Source organism: Grammomys surdaster, unplaced genomic scaffold (genome assembly GCF_004785775.1).
Source record: "Grammomys surdaster isolate TR1022 unplaced genomic scaffold, NIH_TR_1.0 335, whole genome shotgun sequence".
Classification (NCBI taxonomy): domain Eukaryota; kingdom Metazoa; phylum Chordata; class Mammalia; order Rodentia; family Muridae; genus Grammomys; species Grammomys surdaster.
The window spans coordinates 2047241-2072882 of NW_021604754.1; the positions used below are offsets into that span (position 1 = coordinate 2047241).

The following is a 25642-nucleotide window of genomic DNA, read 5'->3' on the forward strand; positions in this document are numbered from 1 at the left end:
TCTTCCAATACATATGCTGTGTTATATGCGTTTGAAGCTAAGAATTTTCTTCCAGAGCGCTATTCTAGGAAAGCATGCCATTCTGCCAACTAACCCTCTGTGGTACCTGTGGGATTACACTTTTCCCATTGTGCTAAAATGTCGTCTTCACTTCTCTTCCTGTACTATGTGAACTGATGATTTAGACATCTGAAAGCTGACTGTGTCTGATATGCTCACCCCGTTTTCTACCCCTAAAAGTGAAAGTTACTAGGTTTCACTCCCACCTTCGTCTCTTCTCTGTCGCACCGCACCTGTTCCATTTCTCTTCAGACTGGTGGCTTTGTGTCTGCAGCAGAAGGGGGATGTTTTTAGGTCGGTGCATTGTGAAGGAGAGGAGTATCTCTTGTCCTTTATTTTGGGAGCTGCCTCATCTTGTTGTGTCCTGCAGGGGTTAGAGTCACCAACAGGCAGACTGATTGTATGTGGGTAAGTGTGCACAGGTGCTTGCATCTTTGTTTCAAAGAATGCATTCACAGTACAGAAACATCGTAAAGAATGTAAAACCCGTGACATTCATACTTTTTAAAGCTCTATCTGCTTTGTGTTCAAACTGGACAATGAAGTATAATTTGCCACATGCTTAGCAAGGACTAGATACAAAAGCAAAAAATATCTCTTATTAACACATCATTGCTTGTTAGGTCTTTTCATATCCTCTATCCAATTCACCACGAATAGTCAGTTTTCTCTTGTTTAAAATTTAAGTTCTTCAAGCAGTCTAATATTCCAGTATTCTAATTTTATATCCTCTAAAGTTTGTTTCTTAAACCACTGGCTTTTATAGCCCATGCAAAGGAAAGCTCCTGGCACTCAGTACATGGGTTCTACTTGCTTGAAACCAGAAGGAGTATTTTGAGACAGTTGTGTTTCTATTCTAAAATATTTAATATTCTTTCTCTCACCTTTAAAAATGTCTCTTTTTTCTTTCTTTTGTCATCCTGGCATCATTAGCTGGGCCCCTACTTCCTCATTAGTTGTTGATAGCAAAGGGAAAGGACAAAGCACATAGTATACACATGTTATATTAAAAGATAAGGTCACTCGTATCAACCAATGCAAGTAGTATATTTAATAATGTTAGTATAGGTATACCCCTTTACTTGCACATTGGTAAACTATTTAATTTTGTAGATTTAATGTATCCTGTTGATGAGGGCAGCGACAATGGCTGGGTCCAGATGGATTGGAGAGTGGACAACTGAGGATTAGCTTTCCTTTGATCAGAACTTCTGCCAAATACAAACAGAATCCTCTTAAAATTACCTCACCTATAGCAGTTTGCATTTTTGTTTCCTATTTTAACTCTATTCAAATGAAAGGAAATACAATATTAATTATTTTTTTTAACCACACAGTGTAAGGGTTTCATCACTCTCCAAATTCCATACTATATAGAGAGTGTGAGACTCGGTGTTAAACTATAGAGCCCAACTTAAGTGTGCCTTAGAGAACTGGGGAAGTGAAGTGGACAGAGTAAGACAGTGTTCGGGAGTCATGATGATCCCAGCATTGTGGGTTGTGACTACATATTTTCCTTTTCCAGCTTCTATGTTCCTGACCCAGGAACTCAAAGAAGACATCACAGCCTGGGCAATCTTGTCTATAAAAATTTTAAAGTTTGTTCTTATTTTGCCAATATTGTCCATGTATGTATCCTATTGTAATCATCTTCATACACCCATTTCTTTTTTTATCTCATCATTCCTGATGACTCGCACTCTCCTAAACTAGTTCCCTTCCTACCTTCATGCTTTTTGATGAAGATTTTATGCAGGTGGTCATTTGTAGTCTGAGAAGGGAATATTTATTTAAAAGGAGCATATAACATTTAGTCAGGGCTCTTAGCCACTGAGAAATCTCTTCAGTTCCATTCTGGCTCATTTTTATACCCTTCTGAAATACACAAATCTATATAGTTCTTAACTACAGTTAGATCTTCAGTTGATGCTACTATCACTTTCAAATGTTTGGCTCTCTGCTTCCTCCTTTCTTCTGTTACTCTTCTCTGATCTCTTCCTCTTATCTCTTACTTTTAGTTACTGTGAAGGATGAAAAAAACCTTATAGTTTATTTTATGGCCTAAGTTTGTTCTTTACATGAGAATATAGAAGAGCCGTGTTTTGCTAAATATTTAATATTTGGGGACAAGTCAGATTGTTATAGCCACTGTTCCAAGTAAATCAAGTTCTGTCTTCTTAGCTTGTATTAGAGTTGCATGTTCATTATTTTTAGAAGCAGATGGAACCATTTAGGGCTCTGAATAATAAATGATGAACAGAAATGATGACTATCATTTCTACAAAATCTTCAAAGGCTGCTTATTATTCTACATTCTATGTTCTACTCCAATATACCAAGATCATACTTGGAGATGAGTGTCTATCATCTTAGGTCTTTAAATGACCAGATGGAACAAAACTTCTTTACCATTTTAGACACACACACACACACACACGCACACACATACACACACATACACACACACACACATTTTAAACAATTTTTGAAGTTGTTATGACAGCATATGGCATCCTATTTTGTCTGACAGGGAATAATTGTTCAGTTGCAAAGGACTGTAGAGACTTGTCATTTTTTTAATCTCTAGGGAGCTGTGGTGTCAATCACAAGAGATGCCATCTCATTTGGAACACCCTAATATTGCAAAGAAAAAATATACACTTTTATTTATCTTACAAATAACATGTTGTCATACTCAGAATAGATGGAAAGCTGCATGAGATTATTTTTTAATTTAATGACTATTGTATATAACATTTCTTTTTTTAATATTAAGTTTATCTTCTCTTCACTAAGGTCATATTAACTTCAAAATTGAAATGCCTTTGGGAGGAAGGATATTTTAATTCTTATCAGTCATTTATTCCTTAGTGAATAAGGTATGTAATGAATTTGAGTATTTTATAAAAATGGTTTTCAGTAGCAGGAAAAATGAAGAGATAAGGGACCATGGCACCTGTCAGGAAACAGCAAAAAGTACACAGAGGTTGATTGTTAAGGACTAATTTTGTCTATTTCAAAATTTTTAGTTGGAGTTGGTCTTTGTTTAATACTCTAGTGCATGTTACAATTAAATATAAGCTCTAGAGAAATCGTAACATCCTTAGTATTACAGAAAACTAATTTATATTTATGCCATTAGGGTTTCTAGACTCTTGCTCTTCAAAACTGAGTTGTTGAGGACAGAAAAATTTGCTTATTTTGGGTGGGTTGTTTTCTGCAATCGATGGAACAATGGTGTGTCTATACACTTCTGTTGAAATTGATGGAACACCAGTGGATTGATCTTTCCAAATTTTATTGACATGAATGAAAAGCAATTTGAAGGGAAAGCATCCCAGTTCTGAGATTCTACAGTAATGTACAGTAACGGCCCTGTGCAGGAACATTTCTGTAGAGAGCGTTTCTAGTCAAGCACACCACTGATTTGATTAAGAAAATTTTAGGGAAGTTTTAAGGATATTTTAAATGCTTACAATATTCCACTTACTAGTATCGACATTTCACTCACAGTGGACCTAAAACCAGATTTGTAATTTACTGTTTATCTTTTTTTTTAATTGGATATTTTATTTACATTTCATATGTTATCCCCTTACCCCATCCCCCACCCACCCGGGAACCCCCCATCCCCTTACCCCTCCTCCTTCTTCTCTGTGGATGTAACCCCCACCTACCCCCCCACTCCCACTTCCCCACACTCAAAATTCCCACCCCCTGGGGCGTCCAGCCTTCATGAGGTCAAGGATCTCCTCTTCCACCTGTGCCCGGCAGGGCCCTCCACTCTTACATATTCAGCTGAAGCCCTGGATCCCTCCATTTACTGTTTATCTTATCGAGGCAACATTTGATCGTAATATATATAGAAAAAGAATTTAGTTTTCTTTTTATTTATTTATTTATTTATTTATTTATTTATTTTTTTATTGGATATTTTATTTACATTTGATATGTTGTCCCCTTACCCCATCCCCCACCCACCTGGGAACCCCCTATCCCCTTACCCCTCCTCCTTCTTCTCTGTGGATGTAACCCCTACCTACCCCCCCACTCCCACTTTCCCACACTCAAAATTCCCACCCCCTGGGGTGTCCAGGCTTCATGAGGTCAAGGATCTCATCTTCCACCTATGCCCAGCAGGGCCCTCCACTCTTACTATTCAGCTGAAGCCCTGGATCCCTCCCTAAGTGCTCCCAGGCTGGTGGTTTAGACCCTGGGAGCTGTGGTTGGTTGGTATTGTTGCTCTCCTCATGGTACCACAAACCCTTTCAGCTCCTTCAGTCCTCACTCTAACTCCTCCATTGAGAACCCCATGATCAGTTCAATGGCTAGTTGTGAGCATCTGCCTCTGAGTATGTCAGACTCTTGAAGACCTCTGAGGAGACATCCATATCAGGCTCTTATCAGCATGTACTTCCTGACTTCCACATCAGCATCTACCTTTGGTGACTGCACATGGGATGGATACTCAGGTGGAAAGGTCTTCAAATGGCCCCTCCTTCAGTTTCTGTCCCTCACTTTGTCTCCATATTTGCTCCCTTGAGTATTTTGTTGCTCCTTCTAAGAAGAACTGAATCACCCTCACTTGGTCTTCCTTTTTATGAGCTTCATGTGGCCTGTGAGTTGCATCTTGGGCATTTCAAGGTTCTGGGCTAATATCCAATAATCAGTGATTGAATACCATGTGTGTTCTTTTGTGATTGGGTTACTTCACTCAGGATGATAATTTCTAATTCCATCCATTTACCTAGGAACCTCTCGAATTCATTGTTTTTAATAGCTGAGTAATACTCCATTGTGTAAATATACCACATTTTTTGAATCCATTCCTCAGTTGAAGGACATCTGGGTTCTTTCCAGCTCCTGGCTATTATAAATAAGGCTGCTATGAACATAGTTGAGCATATATGTCCTTGTTATATGTTTGAGCATTTTCTGGGTATATGCCTAGGAGTGGTATAGCTGGATCCTCAGGTAGTGCTATGTCCAATTTTCTGAGGAACTGCCACACTGATTTCCAAAGTGGTTGCACCATCTTGCAGTCCCACCAACAATGGAGGAGTGTTCCTCTTTCTCCACACCCTCGCCAGCATCTACTATCACCTGAGTTTTTAAACTTAGCCATTCTGACTGGTGTAATATGGAATCTCAGGGTTGTTTTGATTTGCATTTCCCTGATGACTAAGGACAGTGAACATTTCTTTAGGTGCTTCTCAGCCATTCGATTTTCCTCTGTTGAAAATTCTTTGTTAAGCTCTATACCCCATTTTTTAATAGGGTAATTTGGTTGTCTGGAGTCTAATTTCTTGAGTTCTTTGTATATATTGGATATTAGCCCTCTATCAGATGTAGGATTGGTAAAGATCTTTTCCCAATTTGTTGGTTGTCGTTTTGTCCTATTGCCAGTGTCCTTTGCCTTACAGAAACTTTGCAATTTTATGAAGTCCCATTTGTCAATTCTTGATCTTAGAGCATATGCCATTGGAGTTCTGTTCAGGAACTTTTCCCCTGTGCCCAAGTATTCGAGGCTCTTCCCCACCTTCTCTTCTATTAGTTTCAGTGTATCTGGTTTTATGTGGAGGTCCTTTATCCACTTAGACTTGAGCTCTGTACAAGGAGATAAGAATGGATCAATTTTCATTCTTCTACATGTTGTCCTCCAGTTGAACCAGCACCATTTGTTGAAAATGCTGTCCTTTTTCCACTGGACAGTTTTAGCTCCTTTGTCAAAGATCAAGTGACCATAGGAGTGTGGGTTCATTTCTGGGTCTTCAATTCTATTCCATTGATCTTCCTGCCTGTCTCTGTACCAATACCAGGTAGTTTTTTATCACTATTGCTCTGTAGTACAGCTTGAGGTCAGGGATGGTGATTCCTCCAGAAGTTCTTTTATTGTTGAGAATAGTTTTCACTATCCTGGGTTTTTTGTTATTCCATATGAATTTGAGAATTTCCTTTTCTAACTCTGTGAAGAATTGAGTTGGGATTTTAATGGGGATTGCATTGAATCTGTAGATTGGTTTTGGCAAGATGGCCATTTTTATTATATTAATCCTGCCATTCCATGAGCATGGGAGATCTTTCCATCTTCTGAGATCTTCTTCGATTTCTTTCTTCAGGGACTTTAAGTTCTTGTTGTACAGGTCTTTCACTTGCTTGGTTAGACTCACACCAAGGTATTTCATATTATTTGCAACTATTGTGAAAAGTGTCATTTCCCTAATTTCTTTTTCAGTCTGTTTATCTTTCATGTAGAGGAAGGCTACTGATTTGTTTGAGTTGATTTTATAACCAGCCACTTTGCTGAAGTTGTTTATCAGGTTTAGGAGTTCTCTGGTGGAAGTTTGGGGGTCACTTAAGTATACTATCATATCATCTGCAAATAGTGAGATTTTGACTTCTTCCTTTCCTATTTGTATCCCTTTGACTTCTTTTTGTTGTCTAATTGCTCTGGCTAGGACTTCCAGTACTATATTGAATAGGTAGGGGGAGAGTGGGCAGCCTTGTCTAGTCTCTGATCTTAGTGGGATTGCTTCCAGTTTCTCTCCATTTAGCTTGATGTTGGCTACTGGTTTGCTGTAAATTGCTTTTACTATGTTTAGGTATGGGCCTTGAATTCCTGATCTTTCCAAGACTTTTATCATGAAGGGATGTTGAATTTTGTCAAATGTTTTCTCAGCATCTAGTGAGATGATCATGTGGTTTTTTTATTTGAATTTGTTTATATAGTGGATTACATTGATGGATTTCCGAATATTGAACCATCCCTGCATTCCTGGGATAAAACCTACTTGATCATGATGGATGATTGTTCTGATGTGTTCTTGGATTCGGTTTGCTAGAATTTTATTGAGTATTTTTGCATCGATGTTCATAAGAGAGATTGGTCTGAAGTTCTCTTTCTTTGTAGTGTCTTTGTGGGGTTTGGGTATGAGTGTAATTGTAGCTTCATAGAACGAATTGGGTAGTGTTCCTTCTGTTTCTATTTTGTGGAATAGTTTGAAGAGAATTGGTATTAGGTCTTCCTTGAAGGTCTGATAAAATTCAGCACTTAAACCATCTGGTCCTGGGCTTTTTTTTAGTGGGGAGACTTTTAATGACTGCTGCTATTTCCCTAGGGGTTATGGGACTATTTAGATGGTTTATCTGCTCTTAGTTTAACTTTGGGACCTGGTATCTGTCTAGGAAATTGTCCATTTCATCCAGGTTTTCCAGTTTTGTTGAGTATAGGCCTTTGTAGTAGGATCTGATGATTTTTTTAATTTCTTCCGTTTCTGTTGTTATGTCTCCTTTTTCAGTTCTGATTTTATTAATTTGGGTACTGTCTCTGTGCCCTCTGGTTAATCTGGCTAAGGGTTTATCTATCTTGTTGATTTTCTCAAAGAACCAGCTCCTGGTTTTATTGACATTTTGTAGTGTTCTTTCTGTTTCTATTTGGTTGATTTCAGCCCTGAGTTTGATTATTTCCTGCCTTCTACTCCTCCTGGGTGTATTTGCTTCTTTTTGTTCTAGAGCTTTTAGTTGTGCAGTCAAGTTGTTAGTGTGTGATCTTTCCAGTTTCTTTTTGTAGACACTTAGGGCTATCAGTTTTCCTCTTAGCACTGCCTTCATGGAGTCCCACAAGTTTTGGTATGATGTATCCTCATTTTCATTGAATTCTAAAAAGTCTTTAATTTCTTTCTTTATTTCTTCCTTGACCAAGTCATCATTGAGTAGAGAGTTGTTCAGTTTCCATGTGCACGTGGGTTTTCCATTGCTTTTGTCATTACTAAAGACCAGTCTTATTCCCTGGTGATCTGATAAGATGCAAGGGATTATTTCAATCTTTTTGTATCTGTAGAGGCCTGTTTTGTGACCAATTATATGGTCTATTTTGAAGAAGGTAACATGAGGTGCTGAGAACAAGATATATTCTTTTGTTTTAGGATGAAATGTTCTATAGATGTCTGTTAAGTCCATTTGGTTCATAACTTCTGTTAATGTCAAACTGTCTCGGTTTAGTTTCTGTTTCCATGATCTGTCCATTGCTGAGAGTGGGGTGTTGAAATCCCCCACTATTATTGTGTGAGGTGTAATGTGTGTTTTGAGCTTTAGTAAAGTTTCTTTCGTATATGTAGGTGCCCTTGCATTTGGAGCATAGATGTTCAGAATTGAGAGTTCACCTTGGTAGATTTTTCCTTTGATGAGTATGAAGTGTCCTTCCTTATCTTTTTTGATTAATTTTGGATAAAAGTCAATTTTACTTGATATTAGAATGACTACTCCAGCTTGTTTCTTGGGACCATTGGCTTGGAAAATTGTTTTCCACCCTTTTATTCTGAGATAGTGTCTGTCTTTGTCACTGAGGTGCATTTCTTATATGCAGCAAAATTCTGGGTCTTGTTTGTGTATCCAGTCTGATAGTCTGTGTCTTTTTATTGGGGAATTGAGACCATTGATGTTAAGAGATATTAAGGAAAACTGATTGTGGCTTCCTGTTATTTTTGTTATTAGAGGTAAAGTTATGTTTGTATAGTTATCTTCTTTTGGGGTTGTTGGAAGATTACTTCCTTGCTTTTTCTAGGTTGTAGTTTCCCTCCTTGTGTTGGCGTTTTCCATAAATTATCCTTTGAAGTGCTGGGTTTGTGGGAAGATATTGTGCAAATTTGGTTTTGTCATGGAATATCTTGGTTTCACCATCTATAGTGATTGAGAGTTTTGCTGGGTATAGTAATCTGGGCTGGCAATTGTGTTCTCTTAGGGTCTGTATGATGTCAGTCCAGGCTCTTATGGCTTTTATAGTCTCTGGTGAGAAGTCTGGTGTAATTCTTATAGGTCTGCCTTTGTATCTTACTTGACCTTTTTCCCTTACTGCTTTTAGTATTTTTTCTTTGTTTTGTGCATCTGATGTTTTGATTATTATGTGACGGGAGGTATTTCTTTTCTGGTCTATTCTATTTGGTGTTCTGTAGGCTTCTTGTATGTTTATGGGCATCTTGTTCTTTAGGTTAGGGAAGTTTTCCTCAATAATTTTGTTGAAGATATTTACTGTCCCTTTAAGTTGGGAATCTTCATTCTCACCTATACCTATTTTCCTTAGGTTTGGTCTTCTCATTGTGTCCTGGATTTCCTGGATGTTTTGAGTTAGGAGTTTTTTGCATTTTGCATTTTCTTTGACAACTGTGTCAATATTTTCCACCGTATCTTCTGCATTTGAGATTCTCTCTTCTATCTCTTGTATTCGGTTGGTGATGCTTGCGTCTACGACTCCTGATCTCTTTCTTAGGTTTTCTGTTTCCATGTTTGTCTCCCTTTGAGCTTTCTTTATTGTTTCTGTTTCCATTTTCAGATCCTGAATGTTTTTGTTTAATTCCTTCTTTGTGTTTTCTTGAATTTCTTTAAGGGATTTCTGTGATTCCTCTTTAAGGGCTTCTATCTGTTTACTTGTACTCTCCTGTATTTCTTTAAGGGAGTTACTTAATTCCTTCTTATAATCCTCTATCATCATCATGAGAAGTGATTTTAATTCTGAATCCTGCTTTTCAAGTGTGATGGGGTGTTCAGGGCTTGCTATATTGGGAGAACTGGGTACTGATGATGCCAAGAAACTTTGGTTTCTGTTGCTTATGTTCTTTAGCCATCTGGTTAACTCTAGTGTTACCTGCCCTCACTGTGTGAGACTGGAGTCTGTATTTCCAGTTATCTTGCTTGTTGCAGAGCTCCTCAGAGTCCAGATGTCTCTGTAGTCTTATGATCCTAATCGCCTTGGTGTCTGCTGCTCTGAGTGCAGTGGCTCCTTGGCTGCTCTGAGTGCAGTGGCTCCTTGGCTGCTCTGAGTGCAGTGGCTCCTCTAGGATGACTCAGGAGTCAGTATCTCCACAGGAGCAGACCAATTCTGTGTCTGCCCCAGCCCAAAGGACCAGGCAGGGGAGGAAGGGCAGAATTTAGTTTTCTCACTTCTATCCTTCTCCGAAGTCCCAATGAAATCAAACTTTTGGATGATTTTTTCCGGTGCTCTTATGTATAGCATTAATCTCTCTAGATACAGCTTCTATTAACCAGTAAGACAAAACACACTGTTCTATCTATTATATTGTATTATTTTTTTGGTTTGTTTTCTGTTGTTATATTGATTTTAGATTTTGTGTTATGAGATTCATCTTTTTAGGAGATTTTTAAAACTCTTTTCAGTGCTTTATATTGAAATTCTTCAATAAAATAATTAGATCATTAACTAGTAGATACGAATAAGCAGCACGCACACACACACACACACACACACACACACACACACACACGCTAGAAATCTTATGGGCATAACCATATTTGATGAACAAAATCAACAGTCTTTATAAATACTTTTCCAATGGCCATTGACTAAGTTCAGTGAAGAAATTTGAAGTAACAGGAAATATAATCTTTTTTTTTGAAGGCCTAACACACAATTTTTTTAGTAAAACATTTTCAAAATCCATTTATAAAATTTGCTAGCTGCCCACATGACAACCAGTAACTTCTCTATGCATTTATTAATATTATTAACTTAAATATAATCTCTTATCTTTGTCTTAATGGCCCCTGAAAGCTAGACACTTTTTTTTTCATTTCTCACCTCAATGTTCTCTGTCTTTCCAAAGGCCAGGTATAAAAAATTCTCACCATAGCATCAATTTTATTTTCTATTTCATATATTTTCTTACTTAATCATTTTATTTTCATGACCTAACTGAAATCACAAGTGATTTATCCTTAAAATCAACTGGGTCAGCATTGCTGGGAGGTAAAAATAGTATTTATACACACATTACCCCATATATAGCAAGCTATTATGAACTATCATGAACTGTAACAGAACTGTGAAGTCATGAATGGTTTGTACCTCCAAAGTACCATGAATGGTTTGTACCCCCCAAAGTACAAAAGGTTAATTAATATATGTTTTACAGGAAAAGTATATCAAATTCTGTTATAGAAAACATTTGTGTTTTGTTTTGAAAATTACATTAGTGTACTTGCTCCTAACCTGAATTCGTATTAGAGACATTTGTGATTCTGGGTAAAAGCTCGTATTTTAGCCCCTGATATCCAGAGAGTCTGATTGAGTAGAAAGAAAGAAAGAAAGAAAGAAAGAAACAAAAAAGAAAGAAAGGTGATAATTTATTTGAGAGGCAGCTTTGGGGGGTTGAGGAAATCTATTTGTTTTATTATATATATATTATATAGTATATACTGTATATAGTATATACTAGCTATACTATAATATAGTATAAATATATAGTATATATATGAATATATATTATATAAGTATTTATATATACTATATATATTTACACACACAAACACATACACATATACATCAAAAGTTCAATTTTATTTTTATGTTCTAATCTACTTGGTAAGATCAATTATTCTTGGTCAAGGTTGAAGTTATCATGAAGTCTGTGAGAGCAAATAGAGAAGTAAGGATATTTGCATTATAAAAATTCAGGAAATAGTCTTAGAGCAAAAACTCAAACAGTAACTATTCTAAGTCAACGTGTAATTCCTAACTGAAAAGTGGGCAAGGTCAGTGTTCTGAAGAAACTTACTTGTAAAGCAGAATGTGTTGCAATAACTGTGGGGTCTTAGTCCACTGAGCTATTCACCACAGACTGCCATTGTAAATTCTGGGGAAAAATGTTTATTATGGGGCAACAGTGGCATCAGTGAGAGAATTTTTACTGTAGCCACACCACTGTGGAGTAGTTTTGCTGGAATGCTGTTTCTCAAATTAGTAGCATATTTCTGATAAAGAAAGGAAGTCGCCTTAACTTGAAACTGCTGTGTCATTTCTTCTTCCTTAACTGAAATTCCAACCAGAGTTCAGGAAATGCCCTAATGGGTGACTTCTCTTTTCTCCTTCCTCAACTAAGTGGATTCCAAGCCGTTCAAACCATTCATTCCTCGTGAACAGACCCTTGACTTTTGTGCTTATGCTGTGGGACGAGGGACTGTAATTTGGAGCTGTTTGTAGCCGTGATGACACAGCTAGAACCCAATCAGTGCTGGTAGGTAACCAATCCGGAAGGTTAATTTTCTATGCTTTAAACAAATATGAAGACAAGTTCAATCAATACCTGTTTTGCTTTGATGATTTGCATAGCTCTCTTTTAATTATGATTTCATCTTGCATGATAACCAGGTATCAGGATCTTAGAGCAGCCAACCTATGATTTGCCATAATGTGGGTGAGATATAACTCGAATGCTATTAATTTCTATTTTAATAAGAATATAGAAATCACTGTTTTAGTTCATGATAACCTTGGGAATTTATCCTTCTATTTTAATATTTTCAGATATTTACTAAATTGGAATATAATTTAACATTTTATTGCATCATATGCTACTTTATGAGTAAATGTTAATTTCTATTTACATTCTAACTATGACTGTTTTATTGGTTTTTAAAGGTAAGAATATATAAGTTTTGTTCTTAGCAGATAATCATCCCAGACAGCATTTTAGCACGTGTTCATTTCCCAAGGTTGGGCTATGCAATTCTTTTTGTACTTTTATACATTTAATTATTTTGTTTAGGAGATTTTAAGTATACTGAACCAGTAACTTTTTAAGTAATAATTTTAAACTCAAACAAGTTCCTAACATTTAGAGCCAAGGCTATTTCTCTATATGTGCCCAAATTGAAATATAGAAGTGTTATATGTGTATATGCTCATAGATTTGTTTCTGTTGTTATTCTATATTATCAACACTATCTCACTTCATTAAGAATAGGCATTTTGAAAACAATAATGAACCTTAGGTAATATTTAATTTTGCTTGAGCAGTTCTTTGGTAATTTATTTGCTAGAAGCCTCATTAAGTGATAAATCGTTTTCAATGCACTTGACAATTTTTCCCCGTTCAAAGGCTATGTCAACAAAGCAAGCTAAAACAGAGTGGAGAGTTCAGCAAGATCATGTGAGAAGAGTGCTTCACTTGGATCTTACATCAGGCTGATTGTGGCTAGACACTTTCAAGCAGCTTTTCAATGAAATGTTTCCGATATTTGGTGGAAGCAACCTTAAATAGATCAAACCTGAGGTTTACAGTTGAGTTTTTAAAGAAACTTTTAAAGCTATGAGCTCAGTGGAATACATATCTTCACATTGTTTCACAGGTTTCATTACTTTCTCCTCTTTGCTTTCTTTGTGAAGCAGTACAATACTGTAGCAGATGGGTAGATTTTGCTGAACTGAAACTTGGAATTGATGTCAAAAGCAAAACAAGTTTCTTAGATGTTAACTCAACTTCATTTCTTAGACATGAAGGTTTAAATTCTAACTAGACAAGAGACTTTGCAAGATGCTTGTATATAATGCCAAATTAAAGCAAGCATACTTTTCAGGAATTGTAGTGATTTGCATGGTGGAAGTAGAAAATCATTTCTAAAAACAGTGGCTTGACAGCTGACTGTGACAGACTTAGATACTTTACACCCAACAACTGGACTGAAGTTGGGAACTCCTGTGGTAGAATAAGGTAAAAGCTGGAAGAAGCTGAGGAGGAGAGCGATCCCATAGAAAGACCAGCAGTTTCAACTAACAGGGAGCCCTGAGATCTATCAGACACTGAGCCACCAAACAAGCAGCATACAGGAGCTGGTCTGAGGACCCCAACACATATACAGCAGAGGACTTCCTGGCCTTACCCTTGAGAGACTTGAGGCCCTAGGGAGTGGGGAGGACTATCAATGGGGTGAAGTCTCCTTGGAGATAGGGAAGAGGAGGAATGAGATGAGGAACTGTGGAAGGGCAGACCAGAAGGGGGGCAACTGCTGGACTGTAAAATAATAATAGTAATAATAACAACAACAACAACAATAAATAGTAATAAAGCAGTGGCTTGAATAGTCAGAAAGTGAAAACTCAAAGAACAAAGTGTTCTTCCACAATGGCTGAATACACAGATGAAAGTTGCTCCAAACAGAGTCATGTGGATAATGATGAAAGACCTGTGCAAATCCTTTAATTTCATCCTTTGTCCATCGGTGTACAACTAAAACTATCCTAAGTCAGCTCACCATTGCAGATTTCCCCAGGAAATCAACTCTTACAGTTAAAAACAATCAAGAAAACACCAGAAAAAGACATGTAGTTTTTGGCAGATTCAGAAAAGGGCCAAGTTTACAAAATTTCATTCATCATCCTGTTGCTTGCAAAGGTCACGTTGATAGGAACACCTGCTTGGCAACAACTCATGCTACTCTATATAGCAAAATCCACTGGTACTCCACTTTTAAATGTAGTATAATCTAGCAGAGGAATTTAAGACATAAAGCAGTGGGATGACAGAGGCACAAAAAAGCACAAAAACAATGAAGACAGAGGAAGGGTGGACTCATAGGAGAAAACAGAGACAATACTGGACAGTGAACATTCTCCAAAGTGTTTCTTTGATAGTTGCTAGTTTCAATCCAGGATTCTGTGAAGATGGGTTGTAGGTGTTCTGATATATCTCAGCATTTGCCTGTCCTCTCCTCCTCCAAATTGGACGAGCAGTTGATAGCTATGATTCAGTAAAATTGGATTCTTTTGGGGCATGGAAAGCCCTGACCATTTCAAACTAAAACAAGAGAAGTCTAAGAGTAGAGGTCATTTGTATTATAAATTAAGAAAATAGAGAAAGGCAAGTACTGGAAAGGTGAAAGGGTGTTGTGCAATTTCCTCAAGAGACCAATGTTAAAGATAGACTGGTTGCTGGTGAATGCTTGTGCTCCCTGCACGTGGGAGATAGAGGTGGGAAAATCATGAGCTCAGATTCCAGGTCAACATGGGAGAATAGTGAGTCCCTGTCCACAGGTTAAAAAAAAATCTTGGAGAGAAAGACCTTATAACTGATTTAAAAAAAAATTACTCCGAGAGAAAACAGCAGACTGAACCCTGTAACCCCAGACACATTAGACTGCACCTTTTAAGTTTAAAAGAAGAGGTGGGAATTTAATGTAAAAGTTAGAAGTCCGGTAATGAAAAGCATTGAAGATGCTCGAGGTGGACTTCTGAGAGGATCCCATGCACTCATGTCTACTTCTGGGTTACCTTGAAGGGGTTTGGTTTTTTTTAAATCATCTCTTGTGTTTATTGAAATGTTCTTTAGTTTGCCTAACAGAGACATTATGTTTATGTCCTACCTACTTCCATTGGACCAGACACGTCTACCCTGCCTTTCACTCCCTCCTGTATTTCTTTCTTACACAAACATGCTTCCAATGCTTAGAAGACAGTGTGCATGTGGATAAATATTTGGTTTTCATAGTGCATAGACCCAAATAAGGTCTTCTACATAATTCCATATTGAGTGTTTTTGCACAAAGGTCTAGGTCAGGACCTGCGATGCTGATGATGTGAACGGTCAGGTGGTAGTATTCTCCTCATCTCTTCCCTTAGAGGTTCTGCAGATGCAAATGTGTTTTGACACACTGGACCATGTCTTGTCAACAGCTGGCAGGCAGCATTTTAACTACCAGATTTTAAACTTGATGTTTCTCCTTAATAACTTGTAGTGAGCAGGCATCTGACCCCTCTATGTCCTCTCAGATGCTTCTCTCTAATTTGAAAAACTACTTTCTCTCCTTTACAATTATAACTTGCAGGCAATTTTCTGGCAAACTGTGATTTGTCCTCTCTATCAAAACCTCACACACCATTATAAATCTTTTGTATTTTTTCTACCAAGCTCATACAAACTTTTTACATTTTCCTCAGTATTTTCAAAATTTAAAGTACCAGAGTCTTTCTTCCTGCCCTATTCAATCTTTCTTCTTTTTAACTGAAAATAACCATAGCTTATGAGCTTTTGAGAATTTCTTGCCAAACTTCCTTATGAAATGTTTGGGAAGTCTGGAACATATCTCCTCTTAAACTGAACAGACAGAAAGCTAGCCAATGGGCACACACAATGTGTTCACCAATGACACCGTCCTCTGAAGAAGCTGGAGACCATGCCAGTTAAGCTAAGCTAAGAATGGTGGTGGTATCTGCCAATGAGCAATTTAGGTGTTTCCATAATTACATAAAGAGAGAATTGCTATATTGAAAGTGTACATGAACTCCCTGTGAATATGGGGCTGTGGGAGGATCACTGAAAGGTGAAGGATGAAGGGTACCTTGAAAAAAATTTCCTATTCTCTCGATAGGTAAACTGTGGAAGAAAAGACTTAAAGCAAATGTTTAGCATGTGCAAAACAGAGCACACTAGTTTCCTTTAGAGCTTGGGGTCACTGTGAGAAATAGCAAGAAGGAGGTGTGGTGAGATAAGGGGGAGTCAGACCTTGAAAAGCTCTGTTTATCTTAAGACTTGGAGGATTATGACGGAAGAAGTACTTGATCTGATACATCAGCATCAGTATTTCCTTAAGCTCTTTGGCTCTAGCCGTGTAGAAAGGTTAGAAGATAAAAGACTGGAATGGTTAGCTGGGTATTTTTGTTTATAAAATTCTCCTAAGTCTGCTTTAACCCATTTGAAGCCCCAGATCTGAGACAGAGAGGTAGACATGATTTCTCATCTCCAACAAGAAGGTCTGTCTAACTGACATCTGTTTGCAATGGGAAAACTAGTTCTTTCAAATCAACTCTCACTGGGCATATCAAGTGTAGACTCTGCCCAAACAGCATATAGTCTACACAATAGTATTTTTGTAGACATTTTGTCTCATATTGCTTTATTTTGTTTGGGTAAGTTTTATTTTGTTTTGATTTTTGTCTTACTGGTGTTTTGCTTGTATGTTATAGTTTCTGATTTTGTGTTTTTATGTGTGTGTGTTTCTTGTGTTTCTTTTCCTTTTTTAAATTCTACAATGTTTTTACTTGTTAGTTTGTTCTCTGAAGAAAGAGAGAAAGAAAGAGCATGGAGTTTGGTGAGTGGGTAAGTGAAAAAGTGGGTAGGATCTTGGAGGAGTAAAGGGAGGGGAAACCATGATCAGAATATATTGAATAATTTTTTTTAAAAAAGCTATGTTGACATATCTCTAGGCCATGTTTTGCAAATATGTCTCAGAAAGCACATTGCTGAGAATATGAGAGACCCCACCTCATAAGAGAGGCTAGGTAGTGTTAAGCAGTGACATTTCCCAGTGCAGAACGAGTCATTTCTGTGTTGACAGACATCAGCTCTCAAGCAAGATGTTCAAGCAAACACATGATTCAGTGATTTCTCTGTGGTTGCCTGGTGTGGAGCTGGTGGAACACACAGGGAAATAGGAAGTCAAATGAGCAGTTTTAGTGTGTTACTCACTTTCCATGTGACTTTGACTAGTCTTTCTGTTTGTGTAAACTGTAAGAATTAATGCCCAATGTGGGGAGTGAAGGTCAGGGCCCTGGTATGAGGGCAAACAATAAGGAATCTCTTGGATCTTAAAGTCCACTCTGGTACCCGAAAATAGCTATGGATTTCTTAAGAGGTTAAACTTGGGTTGGACAAAAAGAGCTCTGAGACAGGAAATCTACATCTGAGCATGAAAGGAGGTCCTTTCCCTGTCTCCCTATGAAGTCTCAATTCCACATGTCTGACAGGTTTTCATAGCATGGAATCTGAGAGTGAGCTACTGCCTCATATCTAAGCTCTGCATACTGTCTCCTAGGAAAGTAGTTCTCCTTTTAGGGAACTCTGCTTTGAGATAGAACTTTTAGAACACAGTGAAGGAGAGAATGAGGGAGCCATGCACGTTTTGGGAAGGAACCGTCAATTTGCCTTTTCTACATAAGATATTCCATGTTCCCCTGTTCTCCAAAATGTATTGCCAATTCATTTACATTCTGCTGGCTGTACTGACATGTCTCCATCCCAGTAAACACCGACAATGAGATGTATGACAATGCTCTTGTAGATGTGTATAAAGATGAAAAAAATCATCACAACAACAAAAGTCATACTTACAACTATCCACAATTTTTTAAGAAAAGGAGATACTTTGTAAAAATAAGTAGGTAAGTTGATATTAACTCTTTTAGCAAGAAACCAAAGAGAGTGGCAGAATACTAACCACTCCTGCCTGAGTAGAAATCCTCTTTGATCAATTTTAACACATGCCTAAATAAGTTATATTTGGTGAAATCTCTCTCCCCGTTTCCCACCTTTTCTGGCCTCCCCTCCTGTCTCCTCTCCTCATCATTCTCATCATGCCTTCATCTCTCCCCCTCTCTCCTCTGCTACCTCTTTTTATTCCTCATCTTTCTCATAGTTGTTTTCTTTTTAGGTGATAATAGGAATCCTTGATTATGTATTAATTATGTGCTTTTTGTGTACTAAAGGCTCCCCAAGCTCTGTCACATTTTAATCTGACAATACTCTAGAGGCAAGTGGTGCTACTACTATTTCTCTAAAGGGAAAATGATGATTTGAAGACTAGTTGACTTTCTGACAATGGTGAGCAGTGTACTGGGATTGGAATGGATCTGGGTCTAAGTAGTACTTAAACTCTTCATTTGTTGGAGACAAGCCCTCATCTTCATAGCAGGAGAGGGGAAACAGTTCAGTATATGGGGGAAAGGCCCATCAGAATCAATGCCATCCTAACAGTGTTTCCAAGTCTCACACAAGGATAACGAGGCCTCTAACTGTATTCAATTTGCAAAAATAGCAGATGCAGAGGTAACAAGGGACAAGAAAAGATGTCTGCATTTCATGAAGGAAAGGGGCAAAGTGAAGAGACTCATTAATGTCGAAGCAGTAGATGGATAACCGGGGACAAATATCAAGTAGATTTGCTTCAGTTTGGGCAGAGAAAGGTCATTGATTATTTTTGGTTAAACTGGTTCACAGAGGCCAGGTCTCCACTAAAAAAAGGGAATTAATTGCTTCCATTTCCCACTAATTGCCTCAACATTTCCCTTTGCTTTGTCATTGGAGATTTGGTCAGAGAGGAGAAAAGTCAAAAGTCAGAGTTTGATGGAATCTACATAAAAAGGGAATCTGAGGAGACCAAATTATGGCATTTGGTGTAATAATGATAATGATATTTAGCATTTTCCCTGGGAGTGCTGTGGATTTTTAGAGCCCTTTTCAATCTTTAATCAGACCATAGGGCACATTTAAAAGAGTTCACTGTTTTTATTTCCATCTAGAGGATAAGGCATCACAGAGAGATGGACTGACCCAGGGCAAGTCTCCTGAGATGATAACCCCATACATTAGATCATACCCTCCAATGTTGAGTTTTAGCTCGAAATCCAGGCTCTTCCCAGTGGCTCAGTTCATTCTTGCTCCTTCAGTCTTTAGGATTTTTACACACTGCTGTTTGAGATTACTGTCTCCTGTGAGGATTGAAAAAAAAATCACCCATGAAAACAGTATGGAATTATTTTGGTACTGTAACCATTAGTTTTCTGCCTGTTCATGTTGGGTTTCTTATCATGTGACAAGGCCTTGTACGTTGTATTTGTTGGCTGAATAAGTTAGTTTTTAAAACCATTTACAGCAACAAGTCCCTTGAAACCTGTGGGTTTTATCTGGTAAGCATGTATTGTTTTGGAGGCTAATGTGGCAATTTAGAAAGCACAATAACAGTATTCTGCACATGTTCGCTGTGTGTTAGATCATTCTGGCTTCTCTGGTTTACTGAGAGTTCCTTCTGAGTGAGATCTGCTTCTTGAGGAAGTTCTAACCTTGAAGTAGAAACTTTTTCTTTGCTGGGTAACCAGAAATGCAAGCTACTGTTGTGTATTATGCATTCTCAGAAACATGTATTAGAAGGAACATAGCCTTTCAAGCAGAATGGTTAGATTTCCAAACTGACTCTGTCATAATCAGCTTTTTGATTCCAGGCAGGTGGTATTATTTATGGAATTCTGCTTCTTCATTTGTAAACCTGATCTATCTACTGGGAGTTTTATGGCTGTTAAATAAGAAGCCAATACAACGCTTAACAATTAATGCCTGTGCAGAATAGCAATCTTGCAATGCTGGCCATTTTGCTTATTAGTGCTATTATAGGATATTGGCAATGTATTGCGTGATTAACTATTGAATGGACTACATTTAAACAGCATATGCTATGCAGATCACTACTTAATAAAATACTTTATTTGAACAGCATGCTTTTAATATTATGGTGTACTTGAGCTGGATCATCTTCCTGCAGTCCACAAGCTTTCATCCAATATTGGGAATGATTTTTTTATAACTAAGTGATTTTGATTGGATCAAGCTTGGGAATTATTTGGGAATGATGTTGTTGTATTATATTCTTTGTGCCATCAAGTGTCCTTGCATACCAGATGAAAACATCTGGTCCGAATCCACATGGTTTGTCATTTAATGTGGAGACAGGCTGGCTCATTGATTCTAAGACTTGTAAACTATCACAGCTTTGCAAGCACTGGAATATATTTCCACACTGGCCTTTGTCAATGAACAGTTGAATCACTTTTACCTCCATTTGTAAATGCAGTAACCATACATTTTCATGGTTAACTCCCTTTTGAAAAGATCTTATTCATATTGAGAATAAATCAGAACTGTGGATAGTGGCATCGCTTTCCCCACATCCTCCACGGGATTCTCCTTGGTGGTTTGTTTCATCTAATGAAGTATAGCTAGCATGAGCCTTGGTCTAGACCCAAGTATTAAAGTCCTAATTAACAAATGTCATTCTCTGGACATGTATGTGGTCCCAAATTCTGTTCTCCAGCTCCTACCCCTTGCCTTCTTTCCATAGATCGCAGACTGTCCATGGGGCTTTTATTCCATTTGTAGATATTGTGGACTCACTCCAATGTGATGTGAGCCTCGATTGTCAAACTAGCAGCTCACAACTTCTCGGACATGTTATTCCTAAACAATGCAATGAAATAAAAACTCTCTTCAAATATATAAACAGAACACATCTCAGAAACAGCAGATCCTGAGATTGTATACACGGGAAACCTGGTTTAACTATTTTGATTAACTCGACTGCTCAAGTCAGTCAAAATGTAATCACCAGTTCAGGCAATGGTTTTGACAGATTTTTTGGCCTGCTGATTGCTGATTTGGTTGGCTTGCCTGTCAGGTTGAAGTGGTCAGATTGACTGGAGACATTCTAACAGATAAATTTGACTCAGGAGGACGTGGGTGGCTGTATACCAGAATCTACTTTAAATAACTTTATTTGAAATCTGCACCTATTTCCCTGGGACTAGGGAGAGAAGTTTGAAAGTGACACGCTACAGCATTTGACTTTCTAGACTGAGATGTCTCAGCAATAGTTAGAGTTGGCAATGTATTTATAGGCTACAACACAATCACATTCTCCTGATGCACCACAGTTCAATAATACTGAAACTTTATTCTAACTTTGGAGCACCCTAAGAAAGCCTCATTTTCGTTGACTTTTCTGAAGGGTCAATGATAGACATATGACAGTAAATGACTTCTCAGATATAGTGAAACCTATTTAATTAGCAGTGTTTTATAGTAAACAGAGCTGACCTTGACAGTAATGACAGTCCTTCTAGAGAGAATTTATGAAAGAAAATGAAAACAAAACACGGAATAGAAGTTTTTATAAGAGGGAAGAAAATTTTGGCTGAACTTTACTATTTGAACCGGTTTTAAAGGAAGCCATTTTAGGTATCAATTATATTGTCCCTTTGGAAACTTGATTTTGCAACGAACTTCCAAACTTGGGCAAGACAAAAATAACACTGTAAAAATGGAAAGAATGATTTATGCTTATATTATAGTCTTAAATTTTTATGGGGAAGACATAATGAGGTTATTGTCTGCTCTAAGCATATTTTTATAAAGTCTGGTTTATGTTGGTTGAGTAGCCTAATGTGTTTACATTGAGAGTCTGAAGTATCCTGTTATTGTTAGAAAGAATTATTTATGTGCTGTCCCTTAACTCCCCGCAAATTCTTACTTTTCATATGAAAATGTTTTGTAAATGTTCTGGATTTAGATGTTATCTTGTATATGTAAAAAAAAATTAAATTCAATGGAAAGTTTAGATAGAAGTTCGGGACAGAGTGTTTGCAAAGACTTTAAAATAATGACACATGTCTTCAGATAGCCTAACATCATATTTTCTCTACATTACAGTCACTTAATCTATCATGCATTTTTAAAATTTGCGATTGATCAAGGGAAAGGAAGCTTACACTGGCTTTTCTTTCAAGTTTATGATTTTTAGCTACAATATGAGTAATTGTTGTTAGCAATAAAGCCTTTTACTAGAGTGAAAGAGACAGCTATGTAAAATTTCTTGCTATAAAAATGCTATCAGGAGACATTGGGCTGTATATCTCAATATCACATGTCCTTAACGAACTGTAGCATTATTATCCATACTGTTGCAGTGATCATCTTGACAATGTACATCAATTACACATTTCAGACTACTCAAATTTATGTTACAGAAAATAACTCAAGAGGATGAATTTCTAAATGTTCCCTCCTCAGCATTAGAAATTTTCATGAAGATATTTTTTAACCTGAGCTGCAAAACGTTCAATGATGGCTCCTGATTGGGAACAGGGAAATTGGTCTGGGATGTTTTGGGTGCTTACTTTGTTCAATCATATGCTGCTATTTCTTAACCTATTGTGTAGGACATAGTGTGAGGATTCTCAATTCACTAGCTGCGTGGGATAGTCAGATGAGAAAAGGTAGACAGAATGACAATACATGTATTTGATTAAAAGCAAACAGTATGAACGGAGTTATTCTATTATCACCAAACTATGAATGTACTTAGAAGTAAGCACCAGAACAGAGGTAAGTAAACTTAGTCTGCTTATACGTGTGTAATCTTTATTTCTCTGCTCCTTAACAAATTAAAAGCCCTGCTGGGCATAGGTGGAAGAAGAGAACCTTGACCTTATGAAGGCTGGACGCCCCAGGGGGTGGGAATTTTGAGGGTGGGGAGGTGGGAGTGGCAGGGGTAGATAGAGGTTACATCCACAGAGAAGAAGGAGGAGGGGTGAGGGGATAGGGGGTCCCTGGGTGGGTGGGGGATGGGGTAAGGGGACAACATATGAAATGTAAATAAAACATCCAATAAAAAATTAAAAAATATCAATAAAACAATAATAGTTATAGGAGACAAAGTCAAAGATCATAAAAGGGATTAATCAATGGCTATAAAAGTTCTCTGTGAATAGATAATATTTTAAAAGAATCTCATTAAAAGCAACTTGATGGCTTATACTATAACCTTACAGCTGCCTATTCAAAAAATTAGTTTGTATGCTAGAGAACACTCATATATACTGAACCTCTGAAGGAGACTGAAGTTACCAGTGGTGGAAACATCCAATTGTCTATGCACTAGATCACTGTTTTTGCTGTGCTCATGGAAAGAGATAGTATTTAATGTTAATAAAATATCTACCACTTTGGCATTCTAAGTATTCTACAAGTCATAACAAAGAAGTCAGACACATGCTTGCAAGTATTGTGAGAAGTCTGTAAGTATAGTTTAGGGAGGTCTTGATTTTGAGGTTCATGAGTGTTCAGAAAGGCTCCAATGCCCTGGGCTAGACCTCATAGCTCAGCCTGTAGGTACTTTGCTCTCTTCCTTTCTGTGTATTCCCTTTGTTCGAATGGAGTCCTCTCCATCATTGGATCCCCCACTTTCTTCCCATTTAGCCTAGCCCTTACCCTTTTTCACATTCAGTCTTTCCTAATTATAGTTCCATGCCTTTTTCTTCTATTGCACTAGGTCATCCATGGTCAGTGCGGCCCCCATGTTGCCACCATAGAAGGCAGTCCTATAACAATATGCAATTACTACTCCACAGGTCTTTAGGGGCAGCTGGGCCTTCTTCCATCTGGTGGCACTTCAGCCCATCTTCCATCTCATTGAGAAGATTTCTTATATTTAACTTCTCTCCTCCTGGTTCAGATCTTCTTAGCTCTCTCACCATTATGAGTAGATGAATTTGCAAAGACTCGTATTGGAATAATCTAATACAGCAAGAGATTCTCAGTCCTCTCTCAGAAATCTGAAATGTCAGATTCCATTTCCCAGAAAGAGAGGATTTCTGATGAAACTTGGATCTTTGCTTTGGTCTAACACATATTCTCAGCCAGCTAACTAATCAGTCTCCCCTTTCCCTTGTGTCTTCTGCCTGTATTTAATAACTGATTATCTTCTGCATCTGTGGTGTCTCCATAAGCACACAGGAAAACATATATGTACACATACCTCTACTCACCCTAGAACCACTGAAATGACTGAAATATGCAAAATTTACCATCTTCTTTATGATTCCAGGTCTCCTATCCCCCAGCACACATATATGAACTATAAAAAAGTAAAACAACTTTAAAGCATGACTGGAACCTTTGAAGTGTCCTTTGGAAACCACTGGAAAGCATCACTTATGCAAAGAGTAAGGAAGGCTTGGTACTGAGTGCAGTCTACTTCACAGATCACTACATTCTTATGCTACACCACACAGCAATCTGGTGCATAGAAAGAAACTTGGAAGGCATTCGTATGCATCCGGACTTTCAAACTACATTACCTCCATGGAGCTTGTGGAGAAAGAGGCATCAGCCCCCTGTCTAAATCTAAGTCATGAGATCTTGTTCACAATTCACTGTCCCTGCAGGCTGCTTGCCATTCTCTGTCCATAGCTACAAAGTGTGCTCCTGAGAGTTTGCAGTGACCCACTTATTTCCAGGTCTGCTAACAGCATCTTCTACCCATTTTCTTCTCTCTGTGGCATTTGACTTTGTGAAACACACTTCCTTAAACTCTGTCCTACTTTGACCTTGTGATCTTACATTGCCCTCATTTCTTGGTACATTTGTGATATATTTTGTTTCTACCACCCCTTGGTGCTCCTCAGAATTCTGAATGCTCTGCCCTTCTGATGTTTGTTCTTCTGGATGAACTTATTAAAAAATGACTCAGTGATATCTTCCAGTCTTCTACCTAGCTTCCAAGTCTTCTACCTAGCTCTGTACTTCAGCTATTCTCAATCTCCCTCTGAGAAGTGCCTCAGGCTCTGATTTCACTAAGTCAATGCTGGATTTGTGTTTTTTTTCTTCAAAATTCATTTTGTTTAATAATTCCTCTCTACATCTCTTCTAATCTTATATCACAGAATCAAATGGGACTATTCATCCTCTCTTTCCCCTGTGTAAACTCACCCGAGCTACATACTGTTAATCATTACTTTGTCTATATTATGAGAAACACTTGGCTTATATTTTACCACTACAAAATCTATTTTCATTCTTGGGCTTTCTCTTCTACTCTCCTAAGTTACTAAGTAAATTGCTGTTTGCTTTTGGTCCTTGCACAGTCATTTAATAACTTAGTCTCCATGTCATGGCTGGAGGCATACTTCTGAAGTGGTGAACTGATTGTAACTCTATCTTCCCCCAACATCCCCAGTAGTTTACTAGGACTTTAAGATTAAAGCTTAGAGTAGTATTTTCAGCTCTTTATTAGTTGTCTTCAGCTTTGCTTTCTATGTTTATTTTTCTTCACGTGTGTTTTGTTGAGGTCAGTGTGAGAAGACAGGAGAGATAGAGACAGAGATAGAGATAGAGATAGAGATAGAGACAGAGACAGAGAGACATAGACAGAGAGAGAGAGAGAGAGAGAGAGAGAGAGAGAGAGAGAGAGAGAG

At 37.7% G+C, this 25642-nt stretch overlaps 1 protein-coding gene across 1 annotated transcript in view; it reads left to right on the plus strand.

Annotated features, from left to right (window-relative positions):
• Positions 1–11905: 11905 nt before the first annotated feature.
• Tfec (transcription factor EC) overlaps positions 11906–25642 on the plus strand; it is a 66625-nt gene continuing 52888 nt past the window's right edge. The window contains exon 1 of the mRNA XM_028778436.1: positions 11906–12086. The gene's annotated coding sequence lies outside the window, so the exon portion shown is untranslated. The remainder of the gene's footprint in view (positions 12087–25642) is intronic.